This window comes from Bombus pascuorum, chromosome 5, assembly GCF_905332965.1.
Source record: "Bombus pascuorum chromosome 5, iyBomPasc1.1, whole genome shotgun sequence".
Taxonomy (NCBI): Eukaryota; Metazoa; Arthropoda; class Insecta; order Hymenoptera; family Apidae; genus Bombus; species Bombus pascuorum.
In genome coordinates this window covers 2,777,840-2,799,094 of record NC_083492.1, presented here as the reverse complement: position 1 = coordinate 2,799,094, position 21,255 = coordinate 2,777,840, and the positions used below count along the sequence as shown (strand labels likewise).

The following is a 21,255-nucleotide window of genomic DNA, read 5'->3' as shown; positions in this document are numbered from 1 at the left end:
TTAGTTTTGATTCCAGTTGTTTGAACTTCCATGTCATTCTTCTATCTAAAAAATTTAAAAAATTCTACTGGCCCATCGGCCGACGTTCCAACTTAAATACGCAAAGTAAAATTACACTATACAAAGCTATATTCAAACCTGTTTGGACCTATGGAATCCAACTGTGGGGAACAGCGAGTAATTCCAACATAGAAATTCTTCAACGATTCCAATCGAAAACCTTAAGATCCCTAATAGATACACCTTGATACGTCGCCAACGAAACGATACATCACGACCTCGAGATACCCACGGTCAAAGAAGAAACATCAAAATTCAGCAATAAACATAGCACAAGAGTTAACAACCACCAACACCCTCTAATTACTCAACTACTCGGCACGTCGGAACAGATCCGCAGGCTAAAAAGACATTAGACCTAAGCGCTAGATTCAAGTAGAATCAAACATACTATAAACTCTTATAATCCAAGTTACAGTACCACGCCAAAATAATTTACTTATAATTCTCTATGAGAATTGATTGTAAATAATCTACCAAATTAAAAAAAAAGATATTTAGAAATATTCGACAATTAATTTCGTTTGTGTATTATTAAAGTTCATGAAACTTTAGTCTATTAATTTCGCTATTCGTTTAATGACATTTTTGGAGCTACTACGTTTTAGATACTACTATGATTTAATACAGTGATTAAAAATACACCCAAAGCCTCGCCGGGGGCGACCAAAATAATCCTGAAAGTATAATCCAATTTTCGAAGCGCGCAATTTTTCAGTAACGGCTTAGTGTCGGCTATCGATGTCGCAAGATTTTTTCTTTTTCTTTTTCCTCCCTTTTTTTTTTTTTTTTTTTTAATCCTATTGGTGCTATTGGAATTCTGTTTTCGCGCGCATTAAATAAAACAAGAATATAAAGGGGAGCGAAACGAAAGAAATGTAAAAATGGGAAAACAGAAAGGCTCCCGCGACATTGACTTTGAAAATCTAATTGTACACTCGCCGTGAAAAGATATATATGATATATATATATACAGTAGGAAACAAAAATACGTGAACAAATAATGGAAATAGGTACAGGTGTTTGCGCAAACATGCAAATATTAATTTCAATTATTTACTAAATTAAAACTAAATTAAAACTACGAGATAAAATTGAAGTATGTGACACTGCACGATACTAGTTCGATTATAGTTCATCGATACCCACTTCCACCACCTGTCCTCTTATTTTTCTCACCGACTGTAAACGAACGTGTTAAGATATCGCGTGTTGCTTTGTGACGCATGATAAGTACGCAATATTTGTCAAGTCATGTAGCATTTTTATACGCCCCGCGTAGTTTGACGTGACGTCCCGCGAGCTAGAGTGATGTCGCGTGAAATAATTCTTGAAATTGCAACGCGACACGGAACAAAAGGCGCCGCCTGACTCGATCGAAACGAAACCAGAGACCGACGTTCGTTTTCCACCGAGTCTGTGAATTTTTCCCTGCGCGACAATAATTTGTTACGCGCGTAATTAGCATCGAAACGGTTTCAATCATAATCAGAAAGACACAAGCGTCACGCACGATGTAATTAACCTGGACGATTAAAAAGGATAAAAATGGAACGGCAGTGACGATACTTGCGTCGAGGAGAAATTTCATAATTCACACGAATTATTATAATCCTTGACACGTTGACTGTTTTCAATGAAATCTCCTTCTGGTCACGAGTGTGGTGTAGATTGTTCCGACCAAATGGTTTCTTATGCCACTACAATTAAAAAAGGAATCAAATGGTACCGAAAACTTGGCGTTCGACTCCTTCTGGGAATTTCTCTTGTAAACGCTTTGACGGTTTGCAAAATTGCAACAAGGAAGGATATAAATATTAGAAGATTTAGAGAATTATTAATTGCAAAATTATTAGGGTTATCTGAAAATACAAAATATCCTTGTCCTCGACGGAGACGGCATAATATCGCCGTTTGGAAAAATGATTCCGCAAGAAGCATTAGACGCGCGTGCAAACTATGTTACGCGGATAAAAGACGTCGAACGGACCGATCAAAGACACGAGAGAATTTAAAGAGGACAACAACTTATCGTCCAAATTGTCCCGACCAACCTCAGCTTTGTATAGAATGCTTTAAAGTTTTACGTTCTAAATAATTTTCATAATAAACCATTTTCATATTACTTTTATAGCTATTTAATAGTTTTATTACTTCCTGTGGAATATCTTTTCAAATACTTACGACGATCCTTCGCAAGTAGTCGAATAAGCGTCATGGAGCGATAAGCTCCATGATAATCATTCGTTATCATTTTTTTATCAGATTATAAACACATCGTGATAAATATGCGTGTATGCTATTGCTTTTTTCTTTCGAAATTTAGTAAATTTATTTATATCTTACCGAAATTGAAATACGATGATTGAAGTAAGGTGTTATGCAAAATGATACATTTGATAAGAATATAAATAGAGAAAGAGTATTAATAAAAAGGTTGTTTGAATTTATAATTATATCAGCTGAATTTGCAATACGTTATCCATCCATGTCGATAAAAATTATACGTTGAATTTTCACATATTCGGAACATTAACAAAACTACCCGACAGCGTGATTAACGCGACACCTACGATAATATCTTTACAGGTGGAAATCGTTTGGTTCCGATATCAGGTAAATGTAAATGAGACTTTAATTAAATAAGCAAATTACCCTTGAAAAACAGTTATATATTCCCTCGAGAGGTAATTAAATCGGTAAAACGTAATATGCACACAATAACAACTTTCCTATGAACAATAACAATTAATTTTACCAAAAACATTATCTAATGGGCATAAATTAATTATGAAATTTGCAAAGGATATGTAATTACAAAATACCAGAACGAAATCAACTTCGCTACTGGTGCGTCCAATTCTAATTAATGAAAATTAATATTGTTAATATCTTCAAAATCGTTTAGCATCGTTTTCAACGTTATACTTCTTGCTCATAAAATTCTCAGTGAAGTAGCTTTAACTTATCAAAGCATTTTAATACGAAATTTTATGCTCCAACGATTCTATTCGTGAAACACGTAATTAACTTGTTTGTTTTAACAGTTTCTTAGCTTCACTTTCTACTCTTTTGATACAACCACTCGGTTTTAATTAAATTACATTTCAACTATATTGCGTAATATGAAATCTAAGAACAATATAAGATTTGTAGCATCATCTTTATCCTGTAAGTTGATCATAAAAGTAAAGGTCAGTACGAATATCTCTTTAAATTCTAACGTTTTTTCTTTTTTATTTAAATAAATCGTTAATACACTTTTGCTGCAAATTCCTCCGTTCCACTCGTTTCCAAAAATTTGTTCCAAAAGATCTTTGTTGCAATTTTCTTTTGGACAATTACCTACGACGCTACCTATGTTAGAATTTAATCTTGAAGTTAAGAGTAATAATCTGTGGAAGACACGATGTTTATGTTGAAATAATATTCAGTGATGTTTATTAAACACAACTGCAGAACCTGATGTATAAAAGCGAGTGATATAATTAACAACGTATGCAAAAATTGTTTATTGTTGGCCAGTTTCAGACTAGACTTAGGTAGTTTTTTTTTTTATTTTATTTTGGTTTTTTACAATTTGTCCTTATGGACATTTGGTAAAGTGTTATATCTTATTGGTTAAAAAGAAAAATAAAAAAATAAAATAAAAATAAATATAGCATGTGGATGGCTACCCCCAGCGGGGTGCCAGCTTCGTTTTTTCTAAGTTATATCTTTTATGCGACTTAGGTAGTGATCCATGATTCCTTAAATACTTTGAACCCCACTCTCTATACAGTAACGAGTATGACCTGTGTAAATGTCCTGTTCAAATGCCTGTGTGAGTGCCTGTGTAAGAGCGTTGTGCCTATGCGTGAAATATCGTTGTATTCCAACAACCTAAAATTTCCTATTTTCTCCGATTAAAATTTTCCTCGAGTCTCGTTCATCCTATAACGTCATTCCGTATTCCCTAACACCATGTTACTGCCAATTCCAATTTCAACGAATCATCCAAACGTGCGAGAGGATTCTCGCAATTCAGCACATAGTATACACGAAACAAAGAGGATAGATATGCTCGTGGAGTGACGTTCTGACATTCTTTGGCAATAAAGTCGATGACTAATTATCGATCCGTGAAAGAGAAACTACGCATCGTCTGACGCGCGAGTAACACGCAAGAGATCAAACTGCTACCCTCTCCAAGTGCTTGCAAATATTTACCCGGCGAAGTTGAAGCAGCGTAGCTTGCAGACAAATTATTTTGACGATAAACCGTCGGTTTACGATGGAAAACTTTCCGCAATCTTTTCGATAATTTAAAATGCAACAGTTAAACACTTACCACTTACTCACTATGTATAAACTAACTTACAGAAGATATTGACAATAGATTCGTCTCTTACAAATAAATTGTCGACGCTTTATACGTTTATCGGAAATTGAAATTATTGAGATACGTATAATTTTATGTGCTAGATTAGGTCAGCTGCGTAGTAGTAATATTTGTATGCGAATATCAGTGTGTGCAAGTATGTGTGTGCGCGGCGTCTTGAAAACAATGGAATGTAAGTTAACAGTCTGATATGGAAGAAGATGAGACGCGTGCAAGTGTGCATCGATGAATATCTTTGAAATCATTTATCAAATAAATATATGTCGGATCATCTTTGGAAAGCGGGGCGTGCGATGAGTTTTGCTGCCAGTTGTCCATAGTTGTCTTATACCGGATGATGTTTGTTAATGGGAATGTATTACAAAAGTTAACAAGTGATATCGATGATCGAGTGCTCGAGATGCCTATGACGATGAATTTAGGTTCGATAACGAATACACGGTCAACGGGATGACGATCGCGATTAGGAACTCGATGTACGTGTTCACTGGGCTAGTCGAACTTATCGGATTGCACCTCGGTCCAAGTGGAACTGCCCTTACATACTGCTCTCCGTATTCCTCGGATCAATCCCTGTTTTTAAGGAGAGTTTATTTAATTACTAAGTACACGTCCCTCTCGTGACTGTGGCTACGTTCAGTGACCCATTATGTCACTTCGAGCCCAAGCCCACTGTCATAATTCTCGGATAATCATAATTGACTTGACTCATAAACAGCTATTTCTCAGTTTTATTGTGTAAGTACGACTATAATAAAAAGTCTGGACTAAAGTATCGGGGACCTTCCCAAACATTCCAAAAGAAAGGCCCCGATGTCCTTTCATCTCCGAGATATATATTATAACCTGTTAAAATCAGCATTGTACTCGCTCAACCACTCCTATTATCCTAATCGAAATAAGGGATCGATTTATTCGTGGCGTCGATTATTCGAATCGTAACGGGAATTTACGACTTCCGTTGACGCGCTTCTTCGAGATCTCGTCTCTCCGCGAACGATCGAAACAACTAGATCTACCAGATTACTCGATCTATTAAACCTCCTACACCTTGAGCGTTAAGTCATTCGAGGTACGCGATATCAATCGATCGGTTTGACCTGACCGGTTGCTCTTTAGTCGATAATTCGCAACAGCGAGATACGTATTACGAGCGCGCGAATTTATACTTCGAAGCAAACAGCAGGTTAATAAATTCATCGAGTCGTCGTTATTTCGTATGAAATGGGAATAGCTGGCCGACCGAGACTCGACAAACAGCTCAAAGTTTCATTCCGATCTGTTACACGGTTGCCTCCTTCGCATCGTGTACATACAAGTGGTAGAAAGCGTACGTTTAACTTTCGAGTTGAAACTTTCAAGCATTTTAATGCTTTCAGCCCAACCACCAACGTTTGCAGGGCGGAGGCTCGATTTAAAATGTTTCAAGTTGTTTCGTTAGGATGGTACAAGTCGCCAGCAATTTTCTCTTTCTTTTCTCTCTACGAACTTCCATTTCTACATGAAAGTTAATCCACACGCTTTTACTAAAGAAAACGCTGCCCAGCCATGAAAACTTCTACCCTCCAAGATGAACTTGAACCATCTGAGTCTCGCCAGCTGAGATACCTGATCCCGTGAAATTAATCTTTCACCCTGTGTCTTCCTTTCTTATAATCCCTCTTCTACTTGGCCAAAGCTTCTCTTTATACCGTCATTTCTTCCTCATGAACCAACATCCTACTATCTTTACACATTTCGTCCCTTTCTCAAGGTGCTTACAATCAAATCGGTGACGAAGAACAGCTTATACGCGTTAACTTCCCACGAGAAACTACAAAGGGATGGTGAAAAATTCATTTCGATTTTTCATCCTACCAAAGAATAGTCTTTTCCCATTTTTCTAAAACTATTTAAATGCGGCAAGCGTAGACACGTTTGTCGAGCCACGAAAATTCAATCAGAACCATCGCTATAGAATCGAGAGAATGGGTGCACGTCCGATCAAAGGCTGTAACCGATCGCGTTCGTTCTCGCGTTGTGTGATCGGAGCAGATTGATCGTTGAACCGATTGGTTATGAATTTTGACTATATTTGTGCACAAGCCGCAGTGTATTCGTGTGTTCCATTATACATGTGGATAATATGACTTTGCTTATTTTAATGTGACCATAGATTCTGACGATTCTGACCAAGAATTGCCTCTTTCCTCGATCTTTGTACCTCGTGTCCTCCCTTCCGTTGCACGTTGCGCTCTTGCAAGAGGGCAGATCAAGACCCAGTGCTGTGTGGGAGTATTCGTCCAAGTGGAACGCGCACCCCTACAGAAATGTCCGAGAGCGTGCGAGTTATGTTGTGGGAACCACCAGGTTCGTCGTTGCATGACTGATTGGAAATTCCGAGGTTTATAACAGGGTCTCGGTTATTGAGCTATGGAAAAGTGTTAAAATTAAAAATACGTGCTACCGCAAATCCTTAAAATTACCGTTTGAGCGGTGACACGCAGGTGATCGTAGGGCTAAAAACCTATTTCTCAAAAATAGCGGTTGGGTCTGACCGTGATACATATCGTTATGAGACTCGACAACCATTTTTCTATCAAAATTTCACTAATGTATTTTTCTTTGCCAAGCAGATTGCAGCACCCTTTTACACTTTGACAAGTACCAGTCATTTTTTCATATTCCATACAAAATTATTTTCAGTTCGAATACACAAAAAAGAAAATAAAATTCGTTATATTTTTCTTTTAGTTATCGTTGCGAAAGTCATTACATCAACGTGGAAAAAAAATTTAACACGAAGTAGGAATTTTAAAGTAAAATTGTAAAACTAGTGTGGTAGTTCCAGTGTTAATTGAGACTTTAATGCATCTAAACATTTAATAGAATCTACGTATGGGATACAGTGGCGCTTCGTTTTGTTCTAATTCGACAAATCAATCGTAGAGTCTGAATTACCTTCTACGTTAAAGTTAAACGAAAGTTTGATTTTTAATGGATGGAGAAGCTTACGGGGTACGGTAGAATGAAATCATAGAAAACAATAGACTTCGTATATAATTGATTAACTTGTTCAATTATCCAAATCTGGTCTAGATGAAAGAGTGAATTTTTCACAACCCTTTGTTTCCGAGAAAATAGTCAGTTTCGATACTGCATCTAGTACACGTAGGGCACTTGATTCGGGATTGAATCCGTGTCTCTCGATAAATTGATATAGAGTAACGCTACAATAGGAGTAGATTTGCATTGAACAACAAGGGCAGCGTTTCCAACAATTTTTCTCTCGAATAAACGAACGACTAAACAAAACGTTTAACTGTGATCCTTTTTTATCGTTCGTAGACAATATCATCGATGTTTGCGAACGGATCCGCTGTGAAATAAATCGAGGATGAAGAAGACGATATCTGGGAAGAATTTATCTGCATAATTATAATCTGCTTGCGGCACTTACGCCGGATATTTCCTTCGTGCAACGAATTCATTTTCAGCTGTTTTGTTTTCGCACGTGTCGGTAAAGATCACAATTACGGTAGAAAACAGGTGGATCGCTGAACGTAGCGTTTATACTCGATAATTTAATATCGCGTTAAACCCAAGCGGTCTCGTTCATTTTCCAACTGAGAGACTCTGAAGCTCTCAGACGACTCATAATATCTCTCTTTAGACAGTTCCATCGTCCGATCTGATTAAACTCTCATTCTCCGTGTTTTTCAAGCTAACGACGAACTAACAATGTTGGAATACAACGATATTTCACGCATAGGCACGAACACTCTTACACAGACACCCACACAGGCATTTGAACAGGACACTTACGCAGATCATACTCGTTACTGTATAGAGAGTGGGGTTCAAAGTAATTAAAGAATCATGGGTCACTACCTAAGTCGCATAAAAGATATAACTTAGAAAAAACGAAGCTGGCACCCCGCTGGGGGTAGCCACCCACATGCTATATTTATTTTTATTTTATTTTTTTCTTTTTTTTTCACCAATAAGATATAACACTTTACCAAATGTCCATAAGGACAAATTGTAAAAAAACAAAATAAAATAAAAAAAAAACCACCTAAGTCTAGTCTGAGAGTAACTGGCCAACAATTAACAATTGCTGCATACTTTGTTAATTATATCACTCGCTTATATACATCAGGTTCTGTAGGTGTGTTTAATAATCACTGAATAGTATTTCAACATAAACATCGTGTGTTCCACAGATTATTAATCTTAACTTTAAGATTAAATTCTAACAAACAACAATATTGCTTTCCATGGAATTTCCTGTCTCCATTAACGAAACTTCATTCTTAAAAAGAAATCAAAAAGTTGCATCCTAGGAAAAATCCTTTCGTTTGAACTGATCTTCTCTCATTTCTGTTTGGCTTATCATAAATATATAGCGAAATGAAACATTCGTGTAGTATCTCTTCCTAAGCTTCATTTTCTTCTTTTTCTTTTTCTTTTTTTTTTTTTTTTGAGATCGATGAAGATCGAAACAATATTCGGTTAATTATCGGATTTACAGAGAAACTTGCTTTTGTATTTGTATTGGGCTGTCAACTAAGTGATTGCGGATTTTGTCATTACCATCTAATGACAAAATACAAAATCCCAGCCCAATACTAAATCACTAAAACCGTATCGGTGTATTCGCAAGTACTTCCGTAATTTTGCAAGTTTCTGCGGAAAGACTTCACTTCCCGCACAAACTTCCATATAATTCGCAAAACTATCTGCCACTACTTCTTACTTACATGCAAACATCGTGGATATATCACGTTCCATAAATGTAAAGTTTCGATGACAATCTAAATACTTACAAGAGTTGTAGATTCTCTTAATTAATTAATTATCTTGTTCGTTTCGAGGTTAATTTTGTATTCGAAGCTTCACAAATATTTTTCATTCTTGCATCGATATTTTTTTACCTTGCTACTCGTATTTCGAATTTTTATTTTTCAACGTTCTTTCGTATCCTTTTAAAATACAACTTCTTTGCATTTTTTTTTACATTGTTACGATATCATTAAATCTCGTTAGTTGTTGAAACAATTATCGCGACACATTAATTTTATTTAACGAATTGCAGGCGATATCTACGACTTGATAAGCCCATTGATTACCACAATTTCAATAAACGTATCGATTTAGTATTTCATTTATAAACGTTATAGATATTATGAAATGTTATATAAACGGCGGCAAGGGAAGCTTGTTAACTACGATTAATTATCCGTTGCAAATAAACAGAATCCGCTGTAAGCCTTACATATTCGAATTAATTAAATTTTATAACTGACACGAATGCAACCAAGAAGATTGTAATCATACAGGTCCTCGTGCATTTTAATTTATCAGTCAACGAAAAATGTAGAGACTGGACGAAAATTTAAATCAAGTATTTAACGACAGCATACTGTGAATTAGTCTGTTCAAACTGGTCAACGTTCTACTTTAAATAAAATCTAACTACGATGACAAACAAATAGTTTCTCAAAGGTATATTAAATATTCTACGATTCTGTCGTCGTAGATTTATTATATTCGTTGAAATTACTGTACAGAATGTTTCAGAACTGATATTCTTCTAACTCGAGCAAAATGTTGTCCTATACGAAAAAAAGAGGAAGTTTGGGAAACAGAATAAAATTTGTTCGTTTCAAACTTTGTTTTAAAGAAAATTGAGTTTAAAATTAATAGAGTATATGAACTTAAAGGTATGTAAATAACTAAATCCTAATCCAGAATACGTTTATTTATTTGTTTATTGTATTTCAACTTGCTTTTTTTTAGAACAAAGCCTTAAATAAAAGAAATCGTATTCCACATGTTCAATTTGCTTCTACAAGTTACAGGATAATTTTCCGCTCGGATGTATATAAAATGTTCCATTTTAAGACGCCCTATATATCGCTGCAGATACTCAAAGCAATATTATTGGATACGCTATCGAATTCTATGCAGCTAGGGAACAATTTCCTTTATACTAAAGAGTTAGATGTAAATTATTGGCTGCTAAAGAGATTCTTTCAATAAATTATCATTTCCCACTTTATTCTTTATTTCGTTAACGCCAAAGCGACAAAATTTTACCCTTAATCTCCAGGTTTTAGAAGATCTCTTTTACTATTCATTCGATTGCTCGCTAAACGACAAGTTTTTCTGTTAACAAGCTCTTATTCTTTATTATATCTCCAATATCCGATACGATTCAGAGTATCAAAATATATCTATATTTCTCGTACATGGAATGTCGGTATGGCTTCTCGAAGGTAAATACCAAACTAAAAAAGAGAAAATAAAAGGACCACTTATCCGCACAAGTGTACCCCATCCCACAACGAGGGAATTCAACTTAAAACCTTCTTTCAATCTTCGAAGCAACGGCAGAGAGAAAAAGAGAGAGAAAGAAAAGGGACGAGAAGAGAAAGAGAAAAGAAAGGAAAAGGGAAGAGATAAAAATACAACGAGATCGAACAGGACTATCGTGGTCCACGGCAGAATTCACTTTTGAGCTGCTACCTAGATCGATGCGGCGGCTCAACGTCTGGGCTTTCTTTGTCGATGACACGAGCATAACAGCGCCACGGAGGCTATATAATTTGAACTTTTCTGTCACGATGACACGTGCGCAATTTATTTTCCCCCCGCTGCATTTACTTTCCTAGCCTCGCCGGCTACTCGTTCTCGAAAAATAAAACTTACCAACCGTCGCAATGAAACGGAGCTAGAGGTGGAACGAGAAAACAGAACTGCAAAAATAAGGGAGAGAGAGAGAGAGAGAGAGAACGAGAGAGGCTTGAGAAACGTGTAGCATTATCGCGATAATGCAACGTCGTCTTCCACCTGAAGCAGCACACGGTGTATCCATTACTATTACCTTTTTATTTTCATTGCAGTACGTGTGGCCGCCTCGAAATATCCACCTGCAGATCTTGTATGCCGTGTCTCGATTCGATGGACGATCGTAAATTCCTCTGCCTTTGCCAGCCGTTAATAGCTCGCGCGAAATTGAATGTTCGATTCCTGCACAGCCGTCGAGTCGTCTCAAATCATTTCGTTGCAATTACATCGTCTTCTAACGATGTCTGAAAGAATCGATCGTCTGACTCAACATTCCGACTACTCCACTCATCCGGTATATCGTTGAAATAGGTGCCATATAACTGACGTGGGTGGCATCAGTTTCATCCTGATCGAAGGATCAAGTGGTGGACCCTATGCTTGCCTTCCATGCGATACAAAAGTTTTAACGTTGTTCTTAACGTGCTAGTTACTGGGCGAACTTAAGAACTCAACATCTCCGTCGTACGTACTTCCATACAGAAAAGTGGAAATTTGTCTGAACCGTAAAGCTGATCTGTTTGGCTTCCAAGAGACTCGTACAGTGATTCCTAATATTATTATGTGGCGGCACTGGACAGCAAAATACCACCGGACGACGGTAGCGCAGTGGTTAGCGCCTTGGGTTACGAACGTTCGGGACCCGGGTTCAAATCCCAGCGACCGTAGTCCGATTTTTCTTCCATTCATCTAAGTTAGAAGAAAAGCCCACCACCTACACACAACAGTAGCGCATTATCACCCACAACTATATATATACTGGCTACCACACTAACTAACAAAAACTACACTAACTAACCTCATTATTCCTTCGTGCAATTCTAATAATTCCTTCCAATCTTGGGAAGATGGAATATGACAAACGATTAAATTAGTGGAATGAATTGGTCGTGTAGAGGACTTTTATAGAGGATTGGTAAATAGATAAGGAGAACTTGCTGTTGCAACCCGTTAAATATATTTGAAATAAATAAATAAATAGATAAGAAATGTCGTGAGACGCTTGTGCAAACGTCTAGCGAATAGCTAGACAGTGTACAATCGCTCGCAGATAACTCGTAGATGCTGATAGATACACTGGGTATATGCTGAACTCTTTTCGATTGCGTCCATTTATTTATACTGGTCGGGGAAAAGAAAATTCAAATTTGTCTTTGTTCAACGATTGCACGTAGCACGTTGTTTTGCTTGGAGTTTATTTTTATTCATTACGTGTATCCTAATGATCTTGATACTCCGAGGCAAAACAACATGATTTGAATTGTCTTCTAATCATGTGCCGCTACAGTGGATACGTCGATGAAGCCAATTAATCCAAATTATAGGAAGCATCATATCGACGTCGGTAGTCGGTAGTTGCAATCTTCTAGGAATTCTCCTTTCTCGAAGTTTGACCAAAATTTGCTACAGATCGAGGACAAGACATAGGAAACTGCAGGTGGACAATCGTTATTAGTCAATTACGTAGGTGAGTGCACTTTGAAGCAATGTGGGTCACTCGAACTCTCCGTAGTATCTGTCGAGGGTTAAAATCACTTTGTAGCGATACTTCGTGAAACTGAAATTGTTTCGGACGATCTACAATGCAGATGCACACAGAGGAGAAGTATCCAAAGTGACTAGCCCTCTATATTCACGCAAATACCGTTGCTTTTACCGAAAAGTTTCGTTAAGCGCAAGTTGGCCAGCTTTTAAAGGAATCCGAATATTTCGGACAAAAGAGTTCTTGTATTCTCCGAAAACCGATTGTGTTATCGAAGTTATCGTTCTGTCGTTCGTTCATTTCCTGAATTACGTTATTCGGCAAACGAGAAGAACGAATTTAACTTTTCTTCGTCTTCGTTGATTTCTTTCGTAGACAGACGCCTGTTCTGTGTAGCGGTGACACGCCTCGGGCTAGTCGAATTCTCGTCGCAAATAGACTCACGAAATTCCTTGAAACAATGTCCGCCTTAAATTAGAATTGACCGTGGAACGCGAGATGTGGAAAAAACGAACAGGTGTGGACGAAGGATTCGATTTAGAGCTAATGGAACGTACATGTCGCGGAGTTTCCTCCAAGTGTACAGGCGTAAAAAGTATTGGCAGTTACATTTGCGTACACCTTCGGTTTTGGTACCTCTGCTTCGGCTTGTCTATCGCTTGCCACTTTCTCGATATTATTTCTTTTTATTATTCCCACAATTAAAGAACGTATTCGAATATTTTGAAACATATACTATTCGCAAAACCAGTCGCATAGAGCTGTATGAACATAAACTCGAATGCAGTCTCTTTCCAATATTTCCAATATTTCCAATATCGCGGAGAAGAGCGATAAAAATTTCTCGATTGAAATCTTTGAAACTTCGTATCAAATATATTTATTATATTTGAAATCGATGATTTAATGATATACAGAGTGTTCAGCTACAGGTGTTAGGAAATTTAAAGGCTGATTCTTGAAATAAGACGAAAATCAAGAATAAAAAGATCGCGTTTTCGGCTTTTTTTTTTGTTATTTGACAATTAAAAAGTCGGTCAAACTATCCCTGCACGCGAGCAAACCTTCTTACACGAGCGAAAGGAGGTTAGCCTAAGAAGCGGAGTGCAAAGTGATCCTCGAACCGTCAATGTTCATAGAAGGTTTAGACAGACACATTGATACGAATATATAGTCAACGTCGCGGCCAGTTAGCTCACATTACTTGCCATATAATTAATAACTGTACTAGTTATACAGTTAATTGTCTTGCTGTATAATGATACAATTAGTAATTATATATCAAATAATACCGATTGCCCGGATCTCACCGTGAAGAGGTGCTACGGATGAAGACCCTACCCTATCCGTGACCCATCCACTCTCCTTTTAAGAAAAAAAATGTACAATTTATTCATCGTCAAATAAATACTCCTTTTGGTATGCGTTTACACAATGTTCGAAACAAACAGCAAAAGAAGATTTAATAAGAAAAACCGACGAGAAAACTGGAAACCTGACTAGGATTCGTGAAAACCTGAAATCTAAAGATTAAATTAAATCTTAATCTAATTGTAATTCTGTATGGGATACTGTTTTATATTTATATATATATGTAAATCAAAATTTTCTGCTTTTATTGTCGTCAAAGTGAAAACTAATTGATTATGATTAAGAATTATAATAATTAATTATAATCAAGAGTCAAACAAAAAGGACAAAAGGATAGGATGGAATATGTGCCATATAGAATTAACTGCTACATAATATATGCAATGTACAGTGCCATGCTTTTACTACGATGCCATGCTTTTACTAAGATGCCATGCTTTTACTACCATGCCATACTTCTTACTACTATATCAACCTATTTACTACCTACACGTTACCTACTTACTTAGATTACAACCTCAAAGTAGCCTACCTAACCATAAATCACATCTACGTAAAAATCTAAATATCTGCTTACTATATCAATGCAATAATTTAAATGTAATAAAGGAAAAGGGACGGGATTATTTAACGTTATGTTTTCGCGACGCTAAACTTTTGACAATATCGGAAAATCATAAATTCAAAATAAATCAAAATTGCGACGCGTTCTTTCGTCCGCGATCTTTCGAAAAAATCAATGGTGCCACGCCACGCGCTCCCGTACATAAAATAATAGATAAGAGTAAAAAAGGAAAAAATAATAGAAAGGAGAATCGATCTTTATATTTCGTTCCAAGTCAGATAAGTATCGCTGTACAGAATAGGCCCACGATGGACTTGACATAGTCAAGACATATCTCACGGTGTCCAACGATGTCCCACGGTGTCCCACGTTCCAGTCCAGTTTCGATCCGTGACTTTTGGTGATCCAAACGGGCCTGTATTAGCGTAGTTCTTGGCTTGGAATCGTTTTCCAAAGATTAATCAACTGATTAATTTTTGGAAAACGATGCCAATTACCAGGTCTCACCACGTGGAGGTGACTACGCACGAGACCCGCCCATGATTTATTTAACATTATGCATCGGTCTCGACGTTCAACCTGTTGGCAGGAATGTCGAGTTCTGACTCTACGTGATCATGGGCCTGCGTAAAGAGATAGCTGTTTCGTAGCCTAACTGCGAAACATATATCTCCAACGCAGCGGTTACACGAATCTCTACAAACGTAAAACAAAGCTTACACGACGCAATATCTATCTCACACACAACGATTACATCGATCAGTACAAACATCATACAATAATTCGCAACCCTATAGGAAACATTCCGTATCAAAGATACATTTGTCTAACTTGGAACGAAAGAAAAGAAATGAGGCTACTATGGAAAAGGAGATCCAACAATCAGACTATGAAAGAAAACGCGATCTCTCGAAAGAACTAACAAACCTACGCGACGTACCCCCGTGCACCAGATAACCCTAAGGTTCAGGCTAACCGAAGCATTGACCTTCGCCCGACTCCTGTCACGTCGTTTGGATCTTATCACGGTCGATGACACTTACCGATGATACCAGTGACCAGCAAATGGGCCTGCGATTTAACACACTCCAACTGAACATGTTGAACTCGGGGAGGGACCGCTGAACCGTATTACGAAGGCAAGGCCCCAACAGCACAGTGGGGTCCACCCCCACGGGTTCGATCAGAATTACGGAGGACGTGAAATGCAGGTCCCTGTCCAAGTACCGAAGTACCAATCGGACAGCATTGCGGACCTGTGACTCAATCGTCAACAGATTCACAGGTATCACCAGCGTGATGACAACGCCCGCGATTCGAGGCAAACGACGAGCAGTCGTCGAGACCAAAGGTGTAATTGGGCAAGCTATGAATCCAAAGAGTTGTCCAGTGCACGTTGACCCGCACGTACCCGGGATACGCTCGAGCGAGTACGTCACGCAACAGTTTGAAAGAACTGAGAGATCGGGAATCGATAAATTGCGGGTACAATGTTTCAAGTGTGGTAAGCGAGGGGATCAAGAGAGACGAGATCTATATTTTTCGTTCCAAGATGGATAAGTATCTTTGTACGGAATGAGCTCACAAGGCACATAACATAGGTATCTATCTTATGATTAATTAAGGCTAAAACGCACGCATCCCACGTTGTCCCATGGTGTCCCACGATGTCCCACGTTGTCCCACGATGTCCCCCGGTGCCCCCGCGGGGGGGCCTTAGTCCAGTCTAGATCACCCAAACTATTTTGGATGATCAAGACCAGACTATATTCAAGTAGTTTTTAGCTTGATATAGTTTTTCAAATAATAATACTAATATTTAAGATAGTAGTTGGTGTATTATTATTTGGAAAACGATACCAATTACCGGGACCCACCACGAGGAGGTAACTACGCTCGGGTCCCATTTACATAAACAGTGTTTAAGCATTGGAAGCAGAGATGTCAAATTATTTTATAACAAAGAAGTAGCGTGTATTGAAATTTATTAATTAGAATGGTTGTAGTACGTGGATTTGCATAATCATACTTGAATATTGAACTTATCATCGAAGAAACGAAACCATGCAAGATACCAATTGTAGTGCGTATGGATGAATGGTGAGTTGTCGCTGCTTTCGATTAAATTGCACTTGCTTCCTTCATTCCACGAATACGGTGCTGTTTCCTTGATTTTGAGCAGACATGGAAAATTACATTCCATCCGTAGACACTCAATAGGTACACTCTGCGTTACTACTAGTTTTATATAAAATTGTGAAATGAGAAATTAAATACTTTAGAATTTAAAATTAAAAAATAATACTACATAGAAATACAATAGCACTTCAGGGACTTGAAAGATTTCATAAATCTTAAATAAAGTAAAATAAATCATTAATTTACTCACTACGAATTGATGGTATTCATTTAAATCAATAAATGTAGAGTTGCTACCAATTAATGCTACAACTGTTATAAATTAAGAGCATAATTACTTTGAATTAATCGGAGGATATGGTTATAAATTATTGGTATAATTGTTTAGAATTAATGGAGTAATTGTTTTAGATTAATGGCTTAAATTTTATAATTTAATAGCTTAAATGTTATGAATTAATAGCTTAAATGTTAAAAATTAATTGCTTAAATGTTATAATTTAATAGATTAAGTGTTCTAAACTATCGGTTTAGACGTTGTAAATTACTAATTCAATGTTATTGTTAATATTTTTTGTTTATTTACCTTATATTTAAGTTCTTCTTCGATGTTCACTCTCCCGTAGTTCAGGCACTAAAGAACTCGCGCGCGACTTCCGGGTTCCTTATATACCTTTACAAAGTATCGAAATGTCAATCAAAGGGTAACGATCTTTTGACAAAGCAAAAGACTGTTTTTCAATTATAACAAAATCAAATTGTCCAATTTCTTAATTTTTATCGTAAATTGGCGCCTTCAACGATTTCATACGATATCCATTTTTATCGTTTTAATAGTTTCCACAAGCTAAAACTAAATTCCCACTTCTTTGATACTAGTTTTCGACTATCAATTAGTTTGAATAAATAGGGGAAAAAAGCCTAACGGCAGTCGATGACATTACTGTGAAATAAGTTAAGGTATTAAATAATCAGACAGATAAAATTCATATTAAGCATTATATTATATTATCGATATTCGTTCATTTACTCGTACTAATTACAAAATAAAATGTTCTTTTTTATTAAATAACACCTACATCACTGAGTTCAATATTTAAAATTCTTATTTAATGCTCATTTAAAAGTCAGGTACCTTTTTAATTCCTCTCAAATTAAACGAGTAAATTTATTCGTTACGGTTGTAACATAAACTAGCTTTTTTCTTCAATACCGCCTACATCGCTGTACCTGATACAGATATTATGTAGCGAATAATATGAACTAAATTGGCTGTAATCGTGGTTAGATATTTCTTCGTTAGATCTATCAAAGGTTCTATTAGGCTGCGAGAGACTTATTGATTCCTTGAAGAACGGTTTGATTGTTATAAATTAATGTTCTAAATATTGTTAATTTATGTTTCAATTGTTATAAATTAGTAGATTAATTGTTATTAATTAGTTGCTTAAGTGTTGCTAATTATTGGTTGGATTGTTATAAATTAATGGATCAAATGTATAAAATAACAGTTTAAATGTTGTAAATTAAGAGCTTAAATGTTTCAATTGATAGTTTAAATGCTATAAATAAATAGCTTAAATGTTACAAATTAATAGCTTAAACGTTATAAATTAATAGCTTAAATGTTCTAAATTAATGGCTTAGATACGTTGTAAATTAATAGCTTAGGTATTGTAAATTAGTGGTTTAAATTTTAGAAATTAATAGCTTAAATGTTAGAAATTAATGACTTAAATGGCTTAAGTGTTATAAATTAATGACTTAAATGTTAAAAATTAATGGATTAAGTGTTGTAAATTAATAGCTCAAACGTTATAAATTAATAGCTTAAACGTTATAAATTAATAGCTTAAGTGTTAGAAATTAATGGCCTAAATGTATAAAATAACAGTTTAAATGTTGTAAATTAAGAGCTTAAATGTTTAAATTGATAGTTTAAATGCTATAAATTAATGACTTAAATGTTCTAAATTAATGGCTTAGATGTTGTAAAATAATAGCTTAAACGTTATAAATTAATAGCTTAAATGTATAAAGTAATAGTTTAAAAGCTCTAAATTAATTGTTTATATCTTATAAAGTACTAGTGTAAATATTATAAAATGACAGTTTAAACGTTATAAATTAATGACTTGGAAGTTATAAATTAATAGCGCAAATATTATAAATTGATAACTTACCTCGTAAAAGTTTTCTTCTTCCACCTTCACTGTGTAAGAGATGTAACAAATGAGCTCACGCGCGAGTTTTATGTTCCTTACCTGATGGCATGCACTTGACAATGTGCCGGAATGTCAATCGAACGATAAAAATTTACTAACGTCATAAAAGCTGATTTTTCCGTTGAAATACAATCAAATTTAATAATTTTTCAAGTTTTATTGTAAATTAACACCTCTATCTATTCTATTACCACAATCATTTTTATAATTTTGATATTTTTTACCAGCTTAAATTAAACTTACACTTCTGTGATACTAGTTCTTAATTTAGAACTCTGCTAATTTGTTTCGAATGCCAGTTTATAATGAAAATAACTGTACCATTATAGTCAAACGCTTATACATAAGTAGATGATACGATTGATGGATCTAGTAATTGCTACGACCCAGATATCTTCGAAACTATAGCAATTATGTAAGAATTTGTCTAACTAGGATAACGCGCACATGGCTACCGAATCATCTTCTACATTAACCGTGACATAACCTGAAGCAGTAACTTCTGAAAACAACGTCGAACATAATCATAACTGTATTGAAATGGAAAGATAATATGCACGCCTCGCGTGAAAGTAACGATTAAAGAATAATAAAATGGTATCACGTCTTTTCTACGAGTCCTACAATTTTATACTATTTTTATATTATATTGTGAATTCAATATTTTATATACAATAATAAACCATTGAAGGGACGTGTTTTTATTAATAAATGACTGGCGCAGGGGAGGAACGGTATAATACATTTTCCTGTCAGAAGAAGGAAAGCCGGATGCATAAGTAAAAATATAATATTAGGACAAAATATGCCGATAACGAAATTAAAAAATTATTTAACAAAAAAGCTATTAATATTTAAGAAGGGAGTAAAATGTCATAGAAAAGATATGACATATTTTCACTGTTTATATTATTCGTTAAAAACGTTTAGAAACGTGCAGAAAGGAAACATTTTCATTTGTCAAGTCATTTGTTAAGTCCAGCATACAATATTTTATACAACAATATCAGTTACGAAATAGTAATAAATCAGTTACGAAATGAAAAACATAGGATTTATTCATCGTAATGTAATATGTTACGGGGAAAATACATAGAGATACATTAAGCGATTTCCGATACGGTTTAAAATATATTCGGAAGCGAACGCGTCTGAATAAAAATTGCAATAAAATAGAGTGTTGTCTATGGAAGGTAAATTTGTTGGACGTGCGACGAATAAAACTTCAAAGTTGCTTTTACAACAATAACAGACGTAACTGTTGGCCGCTTTCGAATATGTCTGAATCAGACGAACAGTCCGGAAATCATTGTCGAACATTAAGCTTTATCGTCTGTACTGTGAACGGTCGAATTTATCTGCCAATTTGTCTTATGCCAATAAGCTCACGGTAGAAAAAATAGATAAAAGCTAGAGAACTGGAAAAATAAAAGTCGACGGTTTAAGGGAGGCAACGGGCTGAATAAATTTCGAAAACAACGGAAAGCTTCGCTTTTGTAGAAGATCTGTGAAATCGTAATTGTTACGGCGCGCTAGACGGTCAGTGCGACGTACCTTTCGGTCTGACCGCCGACGCCTATCTCTTATCAAACTGACCTGCAGTAACCTAAGGAACCACCATAAACCGAATCTTTTCAACTTAATTTCGATTCATACAAACATTATTCGGTTTATGGATGATCATTTGAACAGTCATTAGGTTTATTGCACTCTCTTGTTAATTACGGGGAAAGCAGATGTGTCCCGCTAAATGGCGGGTTTTTCCCAAGAACAAGGACACCCATGAGCCAAATATGCAGGAGACTTTCTCCTCGCATTATGTGTATTAATATTGGCCAAAAACCAATGGGCATCGCGGATCGTTACCCTCACTATTCTACCGAAAAGTGTGAACAACGAATCCGTAAATTTGGTAAATGAATTAGGTAGTAAAGACAAGGAGAGCTAGATATGGCTCGTGGGCATCCTTGTTCATGGGAAAACTCTTATCTTGCCAGACACCCGCTTTCTCCGTATTAGGTAAGAGCGTGCAACAAACAAAAACCGAAAATGTTTACGTGAAGGAAACTGAAACTGAACAGATTCGGTTTATGTCGTCTTCCTAGGCCTGTTGCGAGTTAATAGAACAATAGATAGGTCTTGGCGTCCGGACTACGGGGAATCTCGCAAGGACCGTCACATCTGGCGTGCCACATGGTAA

The 21,255-nt window shown here is 36.1% G+C and overlaps 1 protein-coding gene across 2 annotated transcripts in view; it reads left to right on the top strand.

The window, feature by feature from the left end:
- Window positions 1-21,255, top strand: part of LOC132907400 (uncharacterized) — a 538,994-nt gene that overhangs the window by 497,336 nt on the left and 20,403 nt on the right. The gene's annotated exons all lie outside the window — the stretch shown is intronic.